We start from the raw sequence: 15,643 nt of genomic DNA on the forward strand, positions 1-15,643 counted from the left end.
GAAAGAGAGCTCACAGGTAATTCCACTTCAGCAAAATTGATGGGGGAAGTATTTTTGCAGTTCATTCAAAAATACCCAGATGTAAATGAAGCACTCATTACTTGGGAGATGTGGCATGCTACATTGCAAATTAGAAAGCTTTTGGATTATACACCTGGTGCTGGTTCCACGGGCAAGAAAATGAAAAGCTTTCAAGGTGAGGGAGATTTGCCAAGATGCCATAAAGTTGCTAGTCCAGATAACATGTTGCATGACAAGATTCTTTCCCTGGGGCTCCTTGATAAACCATACCCGAAGCAATGAAGGTAAAGGATACAAGACACTGAAATCTCCAGGATGTTGAGGATTTCCAACAAATGGAAAATTACTGTAGGAAATTGTACAGTACTGTGTGAGGCTACTATAAGACAGAGGCTAAGTATATTATACTGAGGGGACAGGTACACTCAAATATATTTCTACCCAGATAATGCCATCAGGAGGCATATTGGAAAGGAAGATGCTGAGTTTTGATTTTGTTTGGTATGATTTTTCTTTTCAATGTTTGCCTTTTTTTCATTTGAAATGAGAATTTTTACTCTATGGGTTTGTTTGTTGTATGTAACTTTTATTTTGAGGGGCTCATTTTAAGAAGCTGACTTTGATTTCAGAGAAGACTTGGGTTTTAGATTTATGATGAGTTATGCAACTATTAAGACAATGGGACATGGTTTAGAATTTGGACTGAACACATTTTGAACTATTAGTTAGCAAAAGAGCCTTGGGGGCAGGAATGGCTTGCCATGGTTTCAAAATGAAAAGTTTTCTAGAACAGTATTTCATTCAAAATGTGATTATAGAACTTCGTGACCAGGCTTTTGACTTTAGGCTCCTATGGCCTGGAATCAGTTAACTAGTGACTTGGATCACGTCTCCTTGGTCTTGTATACTTCTTGTCTGAGAAACTGTACTTCATGAATACTGCTTCAGCGTTCTGCTACAAGCTTTAAATGAATCCTGGCATGCCTGGACCACAGTTGCCATGACCTCTGCATGCCTAGGTCTGCTATTGTCAACCTGTGACTTGTATTCCCTTTGAAGGTTACATTTCAGATATCTTGAATATCAGATATCTATGTTAAGATTCACAACAGTAGTAAAAGTTGTGAAATAGCAACGAAAATAATTTTATGGTTGGGATTAGCACAGCATGCGGAGCTATGTTAAAGGGTCAGAGCATTAGAAAGTTTGAGAACCACTGGTCTAGATGTTTGTTTCTATAAGAGTACTTGCCTATGCTATGGTTTAGAAAAGGATGCACATTCTTCAGTAATTTAGTTTAGATTTTCTCCTTTTTGGTGAAGTTTCATAGTCACAAGTTGAAGCTTTTGGTGGATAGGATCTTGCCACTGGACACATTTTTCTATTGGCTCAAGAGAAAGTGAAGTTAATATTTGGCAATTATAACCATTTTTTAAATTAAACATTTAATGAAGCATGTACTGGCCTGCAAATTTCATTTTGTTTACTTACGCTCTTTTCCTTAAAAGCCTCACTTGCTTCTGTCCAATTGTTATGCTTTTTTATGATATTTTCATTTTGCTTATATTGGAAGATATGATTACGTAGCTTTGATGAGTATCAGAAGAGAGCATCAGATCCCATTATAGCTGGTTGTGAACCACCATTGAATTTAAGACTTCTGGAAGAGCAGTCAATTTATTTTAACCTATGAGCCATTTCTCTAGCCCTTGTTTACTCTTTTCTATTGTAGACTCAAATGAAAGTTATAAACAATATCTATAAGACAACAAAATGATACCTTGTCTTAAAATTTCCATTATGAAATACATTAATCTGTTAATTTAAAAATTCTTATACAAAATCTAAAGAAAAGAGGTTTCTTAGATATGATCTGAATAGCCTAGTTCCCAGGCAAGTCCTTGCTCCCTGGTGAAATCCCACAAGCCAGACTTCACTTTCTGTATTTCCCTTGGTAATCTGCTTTTCCAAATTCTGACCACAATGGCCAATTAAGCTATGCTCACAGCACTCAATAGTTAAAAGTTTGAAATTCTTTCTCACTCCTTCCATAAATCAGGTTCAAAGCCTAAGAACCACATGGTAAGGTGTGTCACAGCTATAGCTTCACCACGTTGTGCCTGTTTCCTATCACTAATTAAAAAGCCCTGGCGAGGGTTGCTTTAGGAAGGAAGGATTTAAGTGATTTTTGCCAAGGCATATAGTTACTTGTGTCAGGGAAATGTGGTAGCTTGTCTGACTATGTCCATTTTAGGAGTAGTTCTGATGCTAATGTCCTGTTTCCCAGGTGAACAAAAAAGTCATGGACCAGTTGCTGGATGGAGGGGATAGGCTGGACTTCAGGGTCTCTGGAGACAAGTATATAGATGCAAGGGAGGAGAGAGAGTTCATCATGCTTCTGAGGGAAAATAGGTGATTAGACATGTGAGATCTGGAAAGGAGTGGCCATGTTGGCTGCTCCTACAGCCAGGGGATTGCAGGGGCAGAGGCTGTAAGGGGGTGATTAACTCAGACTAGATGTAACTGAGCAACTAATGTTTAGGGCACATAGAAAGATGAGGAGCTACGAATATTGATAAGGGCATGTTTTTCCAGGTGGGATATAAGTGGCACCCAGCAATTTTGTCAAAAGGTAATTTGGAATGGAACAACTGTGTGTGTGTCTGTGTCTTTTATCAGGGGATTCAAGAGAAGCTGGGTGGTGGCTCGTAGTGAGGCCCATTCCGGGAGATTAGGCAGTTTAGCAAAAGATACATGCAACAATCCATAATCAGGAAACAGAATGAAAGATGTTTATCATCATCTGGCTGCTGCTTTTTTATATAGCCCAGAACCCCATCCCCTAAAGTGGTGCCATTATTTCCCAAGGTGAATTTTCCCACCTCAGTTGACCCAGTCTATATAAGTTTTTACAGACCTGCACACAGACTTGTCTCTTTAGTGATTCTAGATTATTTTTCAAGTGATGGATAATGTTAGCATCACAGTGTTTTAAAACTCAATTAACTATGATATATTCAAATTTATAAATACACACACATGTGAGCATGCAGTTTTACATAGGTTTTGAAGATGCAGTTAGGAGATTTTAGATGATGTCCCTCTGAATATTCAGAATATTGACAAGTGTCCTTATTGGTGACAGAGCAATAAAGAATTTCATGAAGTTGATAGTGTTATCCAATATGGAAGGACACAACCTCAAGCCCAGGATGATGGCCGACCTGCAGAAAATGGAAGAAACAAAAGACAGAATCATCTAAAAATTTTTAGAGTTTTCCTAAATGACTCTCTACAATTACTGGAATATTTTTATAATGATTATATTGATGTTTTCAGAAAAAATGTCACTTCAACATTTGTATCTGTTGACTATTCTTTTACACATGAACTTTGATTTACATGTTTTTTAAATGCCATAAAACAACAATTATGTTACAAATAATTTTTAATATGTCAGGCCTGGAGCCTCTAAGTAGAGTCACAATGAACCAACAGCAGCAACAACAAACCAGACAATTGAATTTAAAGGCTACACTCTTCCTAGCTTTCATGAGTCATTAATTATACAGTATGAGGTAAGATTTCAAAGCTTCTGCAGTTCTGATTTTGTCTGGCACAGGGAAGTGCCACTCTTTGAGTTGGTCAGTGGTATTATCTCTACATTAATTCTTTTTTTTTGATTTTCTATATTCTCTGTTTACATTCCATATGATTTTCCCTTTCCCAGTTCCCCCCTCCCAATAAGTCCCATAAACCCTCTTTTCTCTGCCTGTTCCCCAATCAACCTGCTCCCACTTCTCTGTCCTGGTTATCCCCTACAATGCTGCATCAAGCCTTTCCAGGACTAGAACCCTCTCCTTCCTTCTTCTTGGGAATGATTTGATATGTGTGTTGTGTCTTGGGTATTCAGAGCTTCTGGGCTAATGTCCACATTAATTCTTGAGGACAAGTATCAGTTTTAACTGAGCCCAAATCATAATCAGAGTCTGGAGATCTTCTCTTACTCTGCCCTCAGATGTTTCCTTAAGCCTACATGATTTCCTTCACCTTCTTGTTTCTGATCTCATGCCAGAAAGCTGAGAAATCTATTTCACATTACTGTGACTATATCCACAACAAAAGTTCAGAGACAGAAATTCACATAGGAGAAAAAAAAGCAAGACTTCAAACTAGCTTAGCAGAGCTCACTTGAAGAGATTTTGAATCAGATGACAGTACCAATTCAGGATTATATAAGGGCAGAGACAGCTGAAAACAAAGGAACAAAAACAGTAATAAATTATGTAGGGTGATGGTGATTCTTAGTGTTAATTTGTCTCATTCTTTTTTTTCTTTTTTTTTTATTGATATATTTTTATTTACATTTCAAATGATTTCCCCTTTTCTGGGTCCCAATTCCCCGCAAGTCCCTTAAGCCCTCTTCCGTCGCCCTGTTCTTCCATCCACCCCTTCCCATTTCCCTGTTCTGGAATTCCCCTATACTCTTGCACTGAGTCTTTACAGAACCAGGGGCCACTCCTCCATTCTTTTTGGACATCATTTAATTTGTGGATTATGTCCTGGGTATTCAAAGTTTCTAGGCTAATATCCACTTATCGGTGAGTACATACCATGATTGATCTTTTGACACTAGGTTACCTCACTTAGTATGATGTTCTCCAGCTCCATCCATTTGTCTAAGAATTTCATGAATTCATTGTTTCTAATGGCTGAATAGTACTCCACTGTTTAAATATACCACATTTTTTGTATCCATTCCTCTGTTGAAGGACACCTAGGTTCTTTCCAGCTTCTGGCTACTACAAATAGGGCTGCTATGAACATAGTTGAGCATGTGTCCTTATTGCATGCTGAAGAATCCTCTGGATATATGCCCAGAAGTGGTATAACAGGGTCCTCAGGAAGTGACATGCCCAGTTTTCTGAGGAACCGCCATACTGATTTCTAAAGAGGTTGCACCATCTTGCAATCCCACCAGCAGTGGAGGAATGTTCCTCTTTCTCAAAAAATATGGAACGCTTCATGAATTTGAGTGTCATCCTTGTGCAGGGGCCATGCTAATCTTCTCTGTATCGTTCCATTTTTAGTATATGTGCTGCCAAAGCGAGCACAATTTGTCTCATTCTTGATCCTTGAGTCAGATTAGAGAGTTTCTCCTACAATGATCTGTGGCAGGCTCTGGTGTTTACACCTGGGTTTGAGTGTGGGTGGGTGAGTTCAGCCACAGACATGGAGATATAATGCTAGTTATAATGACAAGTCTTTAAGGTTTTGAATATGTCCTTGTCGACTATGTCTCGTTATAGTATTCAGAGTCCTGGGTGTAACAGCAATATTCAATGAGAAAGAGAAGACCATTCTGGATATTCTTTTATTCATATTTATTCCTTATATTTTAAAATATTATATGGAAAATATATTTTAACCAGATTTTCTCTGTAGTATATGGGTCACAAATGTGTGATCTTACAGAACAGAAGTGAGAAATGACTAATGCTATAATTACCCACCCATGGCAATTCAGACAAGATGTGTATACTGCAAATCATAGTGGACTGATGCAAAATGATTTCAGGATGCTTCTGGCATTTGTGTAAATCTTAGTCTTTATAGTGGGAACACTACAGAATTAACTAAAAGAAAAAAATGGGAGTTGTCATGATTTGAATAAGAATGGTTCTCATTGGTTCATATATTGAATGCTTAGTTACCAAGGAATGACACTTCATAGAAGGATTGGGAAGTCTGGTTTTTGTGGAAGTAGATGTGGCCTTCTTGAAGGACATGTGTCTATGTGAGTGGGAAGTGAGGTTTTACATCTTCATAGCATGCCAATTGTCTCTGTCTACCTGCTGTCTGTAAATCAATGTGTACAACTCTCTTCTGCTTCCTCAGCACCATGTCTGCCTGCATCATAGTAAGTTCCCTGCAACTGTAAGCAAGCTTCAAGTAAATGGTTTCCTTTATGAGAGTTGTTTCCTCATGGTGTTTCTTACAACAAAACAATACTAAAGTGAAAGCTAAATTTGTCAAAAGATACAAAGGTATGTATAGACATTTATGATGGAACTGTTAAAGTATCTTACATTTTAAATTCAAAATACAGGTAATGAGTGTTTAGGCCATATTACTGTAACTAGTCTTAAAAGTGAAGTTATATAGATATTGTTCTTTATTCTTGCATACAGGTAGTATACAAATACAATACAAAAAATATACTTTTGTGGGCATACTGCATATTGATACATTCAGACACATTTCCACACATATATGTTTAGGTATACAAAGGGAGATACACACACACACATAGACACACTCACGCAGATATATATATATATATATATATATATATATATATATATATATATCACTATTTAAAACTACCTTCTCTTCACTCTTAGATTTCTAAAACTTGGTCAAGAGTTTTCCTCCGTCTCAGGCTTGTTTATTTCATAGTTTCATTGAATACTTCACAATCTTAGTAAATATTGTTTCGCCTCATAAGCCCTGGAGCCTCTTTATTCCATCTTGAAAGGTGTCAGTTCTGGCATCAATTGCTACTTGCCTGGAGCAAAAGCATTAAGGGCCTTGTGAGCTGCTGTGTCCCTAGGATTTAAACCATCATCACTGGTCAGAAACAAGGACTGGAAAACCAAGAGTTTCTATAAAGCTGTGAAAACAATAAGCAAGAAATTGGGCTTCCCATAATGATTCCTCATGTGTAAAGTGCTGTTTATGTTTACCTGTAGTATCTGTAGTGCTGTTGACTCCAAACCAAATGCAGCAAGAGACTTGATACTACTCAAAGGTGAAGAAAATGATCAACCTTTCTTGGCATGTACATCTCTATAAAAAGCTTACCATATCTAGTTGAGCTTCATCCTGTAAAGGGAATAAGTGGCTTGCTACCTTTCTGCTAAGAGTTCAAAACTAACTTTGTCTAATGTATAACTGTGCTATTTACTTGTACACTTTGACTTAAAAAGGGACAAGAAAACGTATCACCATCTCTATTAAGTGATATCCAAGAATAACCTGTTTGTTTCTGCTGATACCTATATACAAGTCAGTGTTCTCTGTACTTGTGACCTAAAAACACAGAAGAAGGAGGCATAGAAGAAGGTTCAGATTCTAAGATATAAATCAATGTAAAGACAGCTCTTCCCAGGCAACTAATGAACCATTCAGAAAAATAGGCAGTTGAAATGGAAATGGCTCCAGAAGGCTGAGGGTAAGAGAAGGAAGATGACCAGGAGAGATGGAAGATAGTCATTAATTAGCTGGCATTAGCCTTAAGTTTCAACACAGCCTCAACCTCCAAGAAAATATTAGTCACTCAAATTTGCACCCTGCTGCTCATAGGCCCATTGAGTCAAAAACCAGTTGGAAGGAAAATCTAAAACATCAATTGTAGTATTAACACCAAACTAACATAGCATATTAAGAACAGGGGAAATTGCAGTCAAGAGAAGGAGAATAAGAACTTTGTGGTTCCACTAAAATTTTGTGAAGTGCTCAAATTCTTCAAAAACAGCTCATGACTTATTTATAAAAGCAAATCTAAGAGTGATAGAGCTGGCCTTTTCTCAGAAGGAAAGGCTCACTAAAGTAACATTTCAAACAAAGCCAATTTCTGTGACCCAGTGTCACCAGTGTCTAAGAGTCTATGCCTTTGAGGCACCCATGGACTATGAATTGCAAAGTGAAAAACTGTCATTTTTATTAAGTTTGTTTTTCACTGAGGAGCAGCTGCGCTATTTCCTGGCAGCCATCTGTTTTCCTCTGAAATGATCAGCAATGACTTCCTGGTTTAAGCTATCTATTGGTGAATTTTTAGCTTGCAGAAGGTGGTCTTCCAAAGGAAGTACTTTGGTAATTGCACAGCTGTTGAAGAGGAAAGGAAGAGAGAGAAGGATAGGAGAAAAATAGATGTCATAGCCCAGCCTCCTGGAGGTACAGAAGGATCAGGCACAGCGGGTAGGAGAAATGTTTCAAAACATTTTGATATTGGGTTTTAAATCATAAGAAAGAAAAGGAGAAAAAACAAAACAAAACAAAAGTAGGAAGGAAACACAGAAACAGACAGAAGAACTAACCAAAGGTAAAATACTACAAAATACAACCACCATCTAAGGGCTGGAGATGCAAGTCACTGCTAGCATATTTTTTAGTGAAAGGATGAAATTAGAGCGTAAAGATCCCCAGTGCCTCACTCTCAAATGACCCAAGAAGTCAGAAGTTTAAAATGCTATCTTGCTCCAAAAAGCTCTAACTCCAACCTTCTAAGGAGCCCCAAACACCTCAAATTCCTTGAGCCCGCTCTTTGTTAGAAACTAGGTAGAAGGTCTCATTCCAGAGTCTGCCTGCTCTAAGATCAAACATTGACAAATGGAACCTCATAAAATTAGAAAGTTTCTGTAAGGCAAAGGACACTGTTAAAAGGACAAAACGGCAACCAACAAATTGGGAAAGGATATTCACCAACCCTACATCTGATAGAGGGCTAATATCTAATGTATACAAAGAACTCAAGAAGTTAGAGCCCAGGGAACCAAATAACCCTATTAAAAATGGGGTACAGATCTAAACAAAGAATTTTCACCTGAAGAAATTCAGATGGCCAAAAGGCACCTTAAGAAGTGCTCAACATCATTAGTCATTAGGGAAATGCAGATCAAAACAACCCTGAGATTTCACCTTACACCAGTCAGAATGGCTAAGGTCAAAACCTCAGGAGACAGCAGGTGTTGGCAAGGATGTGGAGAAAGAGGAACACTCCTCCACTGCTGGTGGGTCTGTAAGATGGTACAACCACTTTGGAAATCAGTCCTCAGAAAACTGGACATGACACTTCCAGAGGACCCTGCTATACCTCTCCTAGTCATATACCCAAAGGATTCACCAGCATGCAATAAAAGCACATGCTCCATTATGTTCAAGCAGCCTTGTTTATAATAGCCAGAAGCTGGAAAGAACCCAGATGCCCCTCAAAGGAGGAATGGATACAGAAAATGTGGTATATTTACACAATGGAATACTACTCAGCAATTAGAAACAATGAATTCACAAAATTTTTAGGCAAATGGTTTGATCTGGAAAATATCATCCTAAGTGAGGTAACCCAATCACAAAAGAATATACGTGGAATGCAATCTCTGATAAGTGGATATTAATTAGCCCAGAAGCTCTGAATACCCAAGGCACAAATCGTATAACAAATGACTCACATGAAGAAGTATGGAGAGGGTCCTGATCCTGGAAAGGATTGATCTAGCATTGGAGGGGAATATAAGGACAGAGAAAAAGGAGGGAGGTGATTGGAGAATAGGTGGAAAGAAGAAGGTTTATGGGACATATGGGGAGGGGGAATCTGGGAAAGGGGAAATCATTTGGAATGTAAACAAAGAATATAGAAAATAAAAATATTAAAAAAAAATAAGGAGCTAGGCAAAAGGGCCTTGAGTACATGATCCTGCCCTGCACCTAAGGTAACAGGAAATGAGCTAATAAGCTGCTTAAACTAATTGGTCCACAGAGCACAGGCTTGGATAATTTAAACTGATTGGCCTAAAAACTATGGAGTGGTACAAATCGATTGGCTAGCACTACGTGGGCTCTTGATGCTAAGGAATGATTGGTTTGTGATTAATGGGCTTTGTTGTAAGCCTATAAAAGAAAAGGGGAAATCATTTGAAATGTAAATAAAAAATATATCGAATAAAAAAAAAAGCTGTCCCGAGTCTACACTTGGGGTTCTATAGTCCTCTACCCTGCCCGCTGTATGGACTGTTAACCCCAGAGCCTCTGGAATAAAAATCCTCTTGCTGTTGCATCAAGACTGTTTCTCTCAAGGGATTGGGATGTTGCCTTCTGAGGCGTGGGGCACTAGGGCGCCCTCATTTTTTCAGGTCTTACACTAGGATATATAAAGTTAAAGCTTAGAACATTAGCACCACTAAAATAACTCAAACAAAAGTGAAAATACCACTTAAAATATTAGACATTAAAACCATTTCTTTAAAGTGGGAAGGATGTGATATGGTTGTGAGACGAATATGAAGGACATAAGCCACAAAATACACTGAGGAAGGTGTGTACTAGAACATCAGATTGAATTTAATGGAATACATGAAAGGCTTAGAAAAGCTTCAAGTACCCACGATTTTGCCTGCCAATATTACAGTTAGCAACTAGGGGTCTGATAAAGTTTGTTTTCTCTGACAGATGAAAAGCTAAAAGCAGGAAAAATTTTCTCCCCTAGAGCAGCAGGAGAGAAAATTCAAATACTACAAATGGGAGCAGGCAGAATCAGTATTTGAAAGAAGTAATGTTTTAGGGGTGAGGAAACAAAGACTTGCTGCAAAAACATGGAGAAAACCACTATGTTCATAGCAGCCCTGTTTGTAATAGCCAGAAGCTGTAAAGAACCCAGGTGTCACTCAACGAATGAATGAATACAAAAAATGTGGTATATATATACGATAGAGGACTATTCAGCCATCAGAAACAATGAATTTATGAAATTCTTAGTCAAATGGATAGAGCTGGAGAACATCATACTAAGTGAGCCAACCCAGTCTCAAAAGATCAATCATGATATGCACTCACTGATAAGTCGATATTAGCCTAGAAACGTGGAATACCCAAGACATAATCCACATAGTAAATGATGTCCAAGAGGAACGGAAAAGTGACCCCTGGTTCTGGAAAGACTCAGTGCAGCAGTATAGGAAAATACCAGAACAGGGTAGTGGGAAGGAGTGTGTGGGGGGATAGGGGGAGGGAAGAGGGCTTATGGGACTTTTGGGGAGTGGGGAGACAGAAAAGGAGAAATCATTTGAAATGTAAATTAAAATATATATATATAAACCTCCTCAAAGCCAGAATGGACAATGGGAAGCAGAAAATCCAGTCTCCTCTTGAGGGTTAAATGGACTTCTCCTTTTATATAGGAAAGGTCAGTTTGAAGAAAGACTGGATGGTTGATTTCCTCACAATTGTTTTTTAAACATATGCCTTGAATTGTTAAGGCAGGCCATCCTCAACAAGTCTGTTGGCAGAAAAAAAAGACAACAAATAACATGTTTTAAGATGCCAGGCTTTTGCCTGGAGGGAAGAAATAAGCCTGCCAATTTGGAAGTTCACCATCTTTACTAACCAAAAATGGCCAGTCTGTCTATCAGGGAGTCTGCTGCTCACCCCTCACCAACAAAATATCTAAGTGAAAAATGGCACATTTATCCTTATGTGACATATCACCCTATAGCAGAAGTATAACATCAATATACAAAAAGTTACCCAATTCTATTGTCACACAGAGTTTGTATAGTGGTTTGTGAAGAACATAGTTACTACAACCTGCACACCTATGTATTTTTAATATACAAAAAAGAGAGAAAGTAAATAAGGAAGAAATGAAGGGTGAGAGGAAGGAGGAAGGAAGAGAGAGAGAAAGATAGAAGAAAGAAGAAAGAAAGAAAGAAAGAAAGAAAGAAAGAAAGAAAGAAAGAAAGAAAGAAAGAAAGAAAGAAAGAAAGAAAGAAAAAAGAAATTAAAGCTCAAAATACAGAATCCTTAATTGCTCTAATGATCGAGAATTAGGAAAATTCTTGGCTTTCAGGGAAAGTTTTATGAAACTCCTACATGAAAGATGCATATGTTGTTTATTGAGTTAGACCACATCATTAAGATTTTTAATCTTTGCCTGGATTTTATCATTACGGGTTAATCCACTTCACAGTAACTTAAAGTAGATTGAATACTATCAATTTCTAATTAAGTCACTCCATGTTCTGATTGGAGACAGAATGGGCTTGATTTTCAACTCATCTCACAAGAGATGTTGTTTGGGATTCTAATATTTTAACTTCATTTTCCCTAAACGCCAAACATTAATAATACTTAGAGTGATTTCCTGTTAGAAGGCACTTGTGACCCAAAATGTATGATAGGTTTCTTCCTAAAATATTTTCTTAGAAAAGGCAAGGATCACTTTATCATGAATGATAAATTGTTTTTCCATTTGGTTTATTTGATTTTGAATAAATAGAGTCTAGTCTCACTTATTTCATAATGAGACATATTGCTTGTTTGTTTGTTCATTTGGTTTTTTTTTCCTATCAAATGAAACTCATTTTTTACTTCTAAGGTGGAAAGGCCAGAAAGAACTCATAATAAAGGGTTTTATATAAAACAACCTAGCCATTCCCTACTCCTTTTTCTTCTTGTTCTCATATTATTTGGCTACTCACTTGTGCAGTTACTTATTATATTTAAATATAATATAAATAATATATTACGTATTTATAAATCTTCTTTAGTCATATTTCACACTTTCTTCCTAGTCTCATTCATAGTGATGTAACCCAAATCAATACCACTAAGTTACCTATTGGAAAAATGTAACACTTATTTATATTTTTATATAGCCTATAAATTAGTAAGGCCCATGAAAGGAAAAGTACAGAAAATCCCTCAGCTTAGGTTCTTGTGAGATCTGTTGAGATAAAAAGTGACCCCAGATCACACAGACCCAGGATTATGTTACAGGATGCAAAAATCTTAGTTCTCCCTCATCCTCAAAAGAGTGTTAAGGCCTCCTAAGTTTTCACTCTGAACACAGTGCTGTGTGTCTCCGAAACATCCTCTAGGATGCACTTCCATGTCTCCTAGATGGACAAATGTAGACACTTTGCTTTAGAATGAAAGCTCCTTCATGTAGCAGCTTGAGTGCCTTATCTATCAAAAAAAAAAAAAACAAAACAAAACAAAAGAACAAATCAAACCAAACCAAACCAAAACAACAACAACAACAAACCAACAATAAAAACAGAGCTTCAAATGACATGAGCAAAATAAAAAAATACGGATTTATTCTCATTTTTCCTTTGTTCTTTTGTTCTTCGTATTATAACACATTGAAAAAATAACACAAAACTCAGGGAAATCCCATAATTGCACATGCCTCTCTATACTCAACTTGGTTATTTCAAACCAGGAAACTCTGAGAAAACAAATGAGGTGGCACTGACCATCTCACTTCACATAAAATTATTTATTCAAGAAAAGTGGATTTCTCCTAAGCTCTTACTCAAGTTCTCTTGGGGGAACTAAGTTTGACTCCTATTAGGGAACATGCATATCTCTGACACTGTGACTCATACTAATGGCAGTAGATAACAACAGTTTCTTTTCTTTTATGTAGCCAACTTTTAAAGGAAAGAGAAACAACTAAAACAAGAAGATTCAGGCATTAGGTGAAGATACATGAATCAAGTTGAACACATAACTCCTTTTATACCCCACTTGTTAAGCCCACCTAGGGGGAGGGGATGTGAGGTATCATGGCTAATAGCCTAAGTCTAGATGTCAAACACAGAAGTTATTTAAAATATTAATAGGATGACTTACACAAAAATAGATACAACGTATACAAGAAGAAATAAAATTAATGAAATAAAGTGGATGAAATGTCCACTTGTGCTTTACATCACAAATACGTGTATATTGCTACATCTGGTTCTCACTCATGTACTGATACCACTGTTCACATTATTTCATGTGTTCCAAATGTCAAACATTACTATCCCCATGTGACTTTTGGTACACAATTCTTTTGGTACTCCATTATATCTCCTTAATTATGAATACACTTTCCAGTGTCCTGACAATTATGTCAAAGTGTCTCTTGCCTCATTATTTAGCCGGCCATAGATGATAATCTCTTTTTAACCCAGCAAATACAGGCACACATCTATCTACACATATATAAACAAAAGCGACTCAATAATACACAGCACCTGTGGGCTCTTTTCCCAGGATGTCAAGAAGTTAAAAACAATGTATACAAATATGTTTTTATTGTTGGTTTGTTGTTGTTGTTGTTTTGGTTTGGTTTGGTTTGATTTGTTCTTTTGTTTTGTTTTGTTTTTTGATAACAGTTTTTTTAACGTTTTCAAAGATATACACCAGGACATAATTTTCAAATTCTTGGACTTTGATCCTAAGAGTGTGAATTAAGCAGTGTTGTGTAGACACACATATTCTCCTCAATGGCTAGGATTCTACTAAGCATTAGTGAGTAAATCTTTAATAATTCTTCACATTTTGTAAATTATAAATATTTGTTAACCTTCATGTTGTCTTTGTACTTGTATGCAAATTGCAGAACTCTTGAACTTCAAATTATTTCGTTTTACCCATCCATCCTATTTAGTATGCATTCCTTCATTTCTTCAATTTTTTCCCTCTATCTCGTTTCTCTGTGGTTTCAGTCTTGTTCTCTTGTGTATTTTGTCCTAAGTCATTACTTCTGACTTTAAAAACAATCAAACAAATAATCAGGGTGGGACTGATGATATGGATTAGTGACTATAGTGTTTCTTTTTCAAATTTGATGACTTTACTTCAGATCCCCAGACCATTGTAGAAGCCAGAGAGTATCATTCATGTCTATAATGCCAGTGAAGGTCTGGGAATGGACAGAGACAGGAGGGTCCTAGTGGCTCTTTTGCCAGTCAGTAGAGTAAAAGTTGTCATAACCATGTTCAGTTGAAAGGTCCTGTCTCAAAACCAAAGATGCTGAGGTGGCTAGATGATTTGCTAGCAGAGCTGGTCAGTGACTCTCCAGGGCCATCAACACAGACCTGAACTTGAATCCAGCAACATCACAGATGAGAAGGTCCTCAGTTGCTGCTCTGAACTGGTATCCAACACCAAAAATGCAGCAAATGATGCTGTTCTACTGCAGCAAATGATGCTAAGAATTAATGATCCTGAGTAGTCCCTGAATTTTCATAGGAAAGTTCTGGAACTGAATTGACTCCAGAAGTTTTGTTTTCCTATTATGTAGTTTTCATAGTTTGTTTTTTATTTCTTAGATTATTAATATAAGAATGATATCCCCAAGGATAAGAATGAAGGAATAGCATAGATGTTCTTCAGAAAAGCTACACCTGTGTGGACACACAACTGCAGCTCTGATGATGATGAGGCCCAGAGTTACCACAATGGCAACACAGACTCTCAGGATTTTGGTCACATTGGGATTGCTGTTCCTGAGGCTTATAGCACCTGTAAGATATATGAGGAACTTGGATTCACAGTTGTAAAGAAACCCAAGGATGGTAAAATGAAAGGTCTGGCATTCATTCAAAATCCTAATAGCTACCTGGTTGAGATTCTTAATCCTAACAAAATAGGCATGATTATTTAGTTCTGTGAGAATGCTCTTTTGTGGTGCCTTGGACAATGGGGACAAGAATCAGCATAATTCATGATGCTGAGGCACCAGAAAGTTCCAGGACTGATGGGTCTCTGTTCAGTTTAAATAGTTCTGCATTCCTTTTTATTGTCCTGTTTCAGAGAGTTGATAAAAATCTCCTCTTCTTTGTTTAGTCAACCTAATTTTCTGGTAGCCATTAATCTAGTTACCTTGATAAAGTTGTGCAGCTTTATTTTTTAAATAGTATTCAGATCAGTTCCCTGTACAGACTAAAAAGAAAAGAAGATGGAAAAGTGAGCACACCTATATGACCACATACACACATGATGCACCCACCACACACACAAAAATAAGGAAAGTAATAAAATGCAAGTCTTTTTACCTTTCAAATCCATG

The 15,643-nt window shown here is 37.2% G+C and overlaps 1 non-coding gene and 1 pseudogene across 1 annotated transcript; one reads left to right on the top strand and one right to left on the bottom strand.

Moving 5' to 3' along the window:
* Positions 1-3,594: 3,594 nt before the first annotated feature.
* On the top strand, positions 3,595-15,238 carry LOC127696792 (lactoylglutathione lyase-like; annotated as a pseudogene).
* Positions 5,029-5,135, bottom strand: LOC127696964 (U6 spliceosomal RNA). Its single transcript, XR_007980385.1, has one exon. It is a non-coding gene; the product is annotated as a U6 spliceosomal RNA (small nuclear RNA).
* Positions 15,239-15,643: the final 405 nt, after the last annotated feature.

Source organism: Apodemus sylvaticus, chromosome 11 (genome assembly GCF_947179515.1).
Source record: "Apodemus sylvaticus chromosome 11, mApoSyl1.1, whole genome shotgun sequence".
Taxonomy (NCBI): Eukaryota; Metazoa; Chordata; class Mammalia; order Rodentia; family Muridae; genus Apodemus; species Apodemus sylvaticus.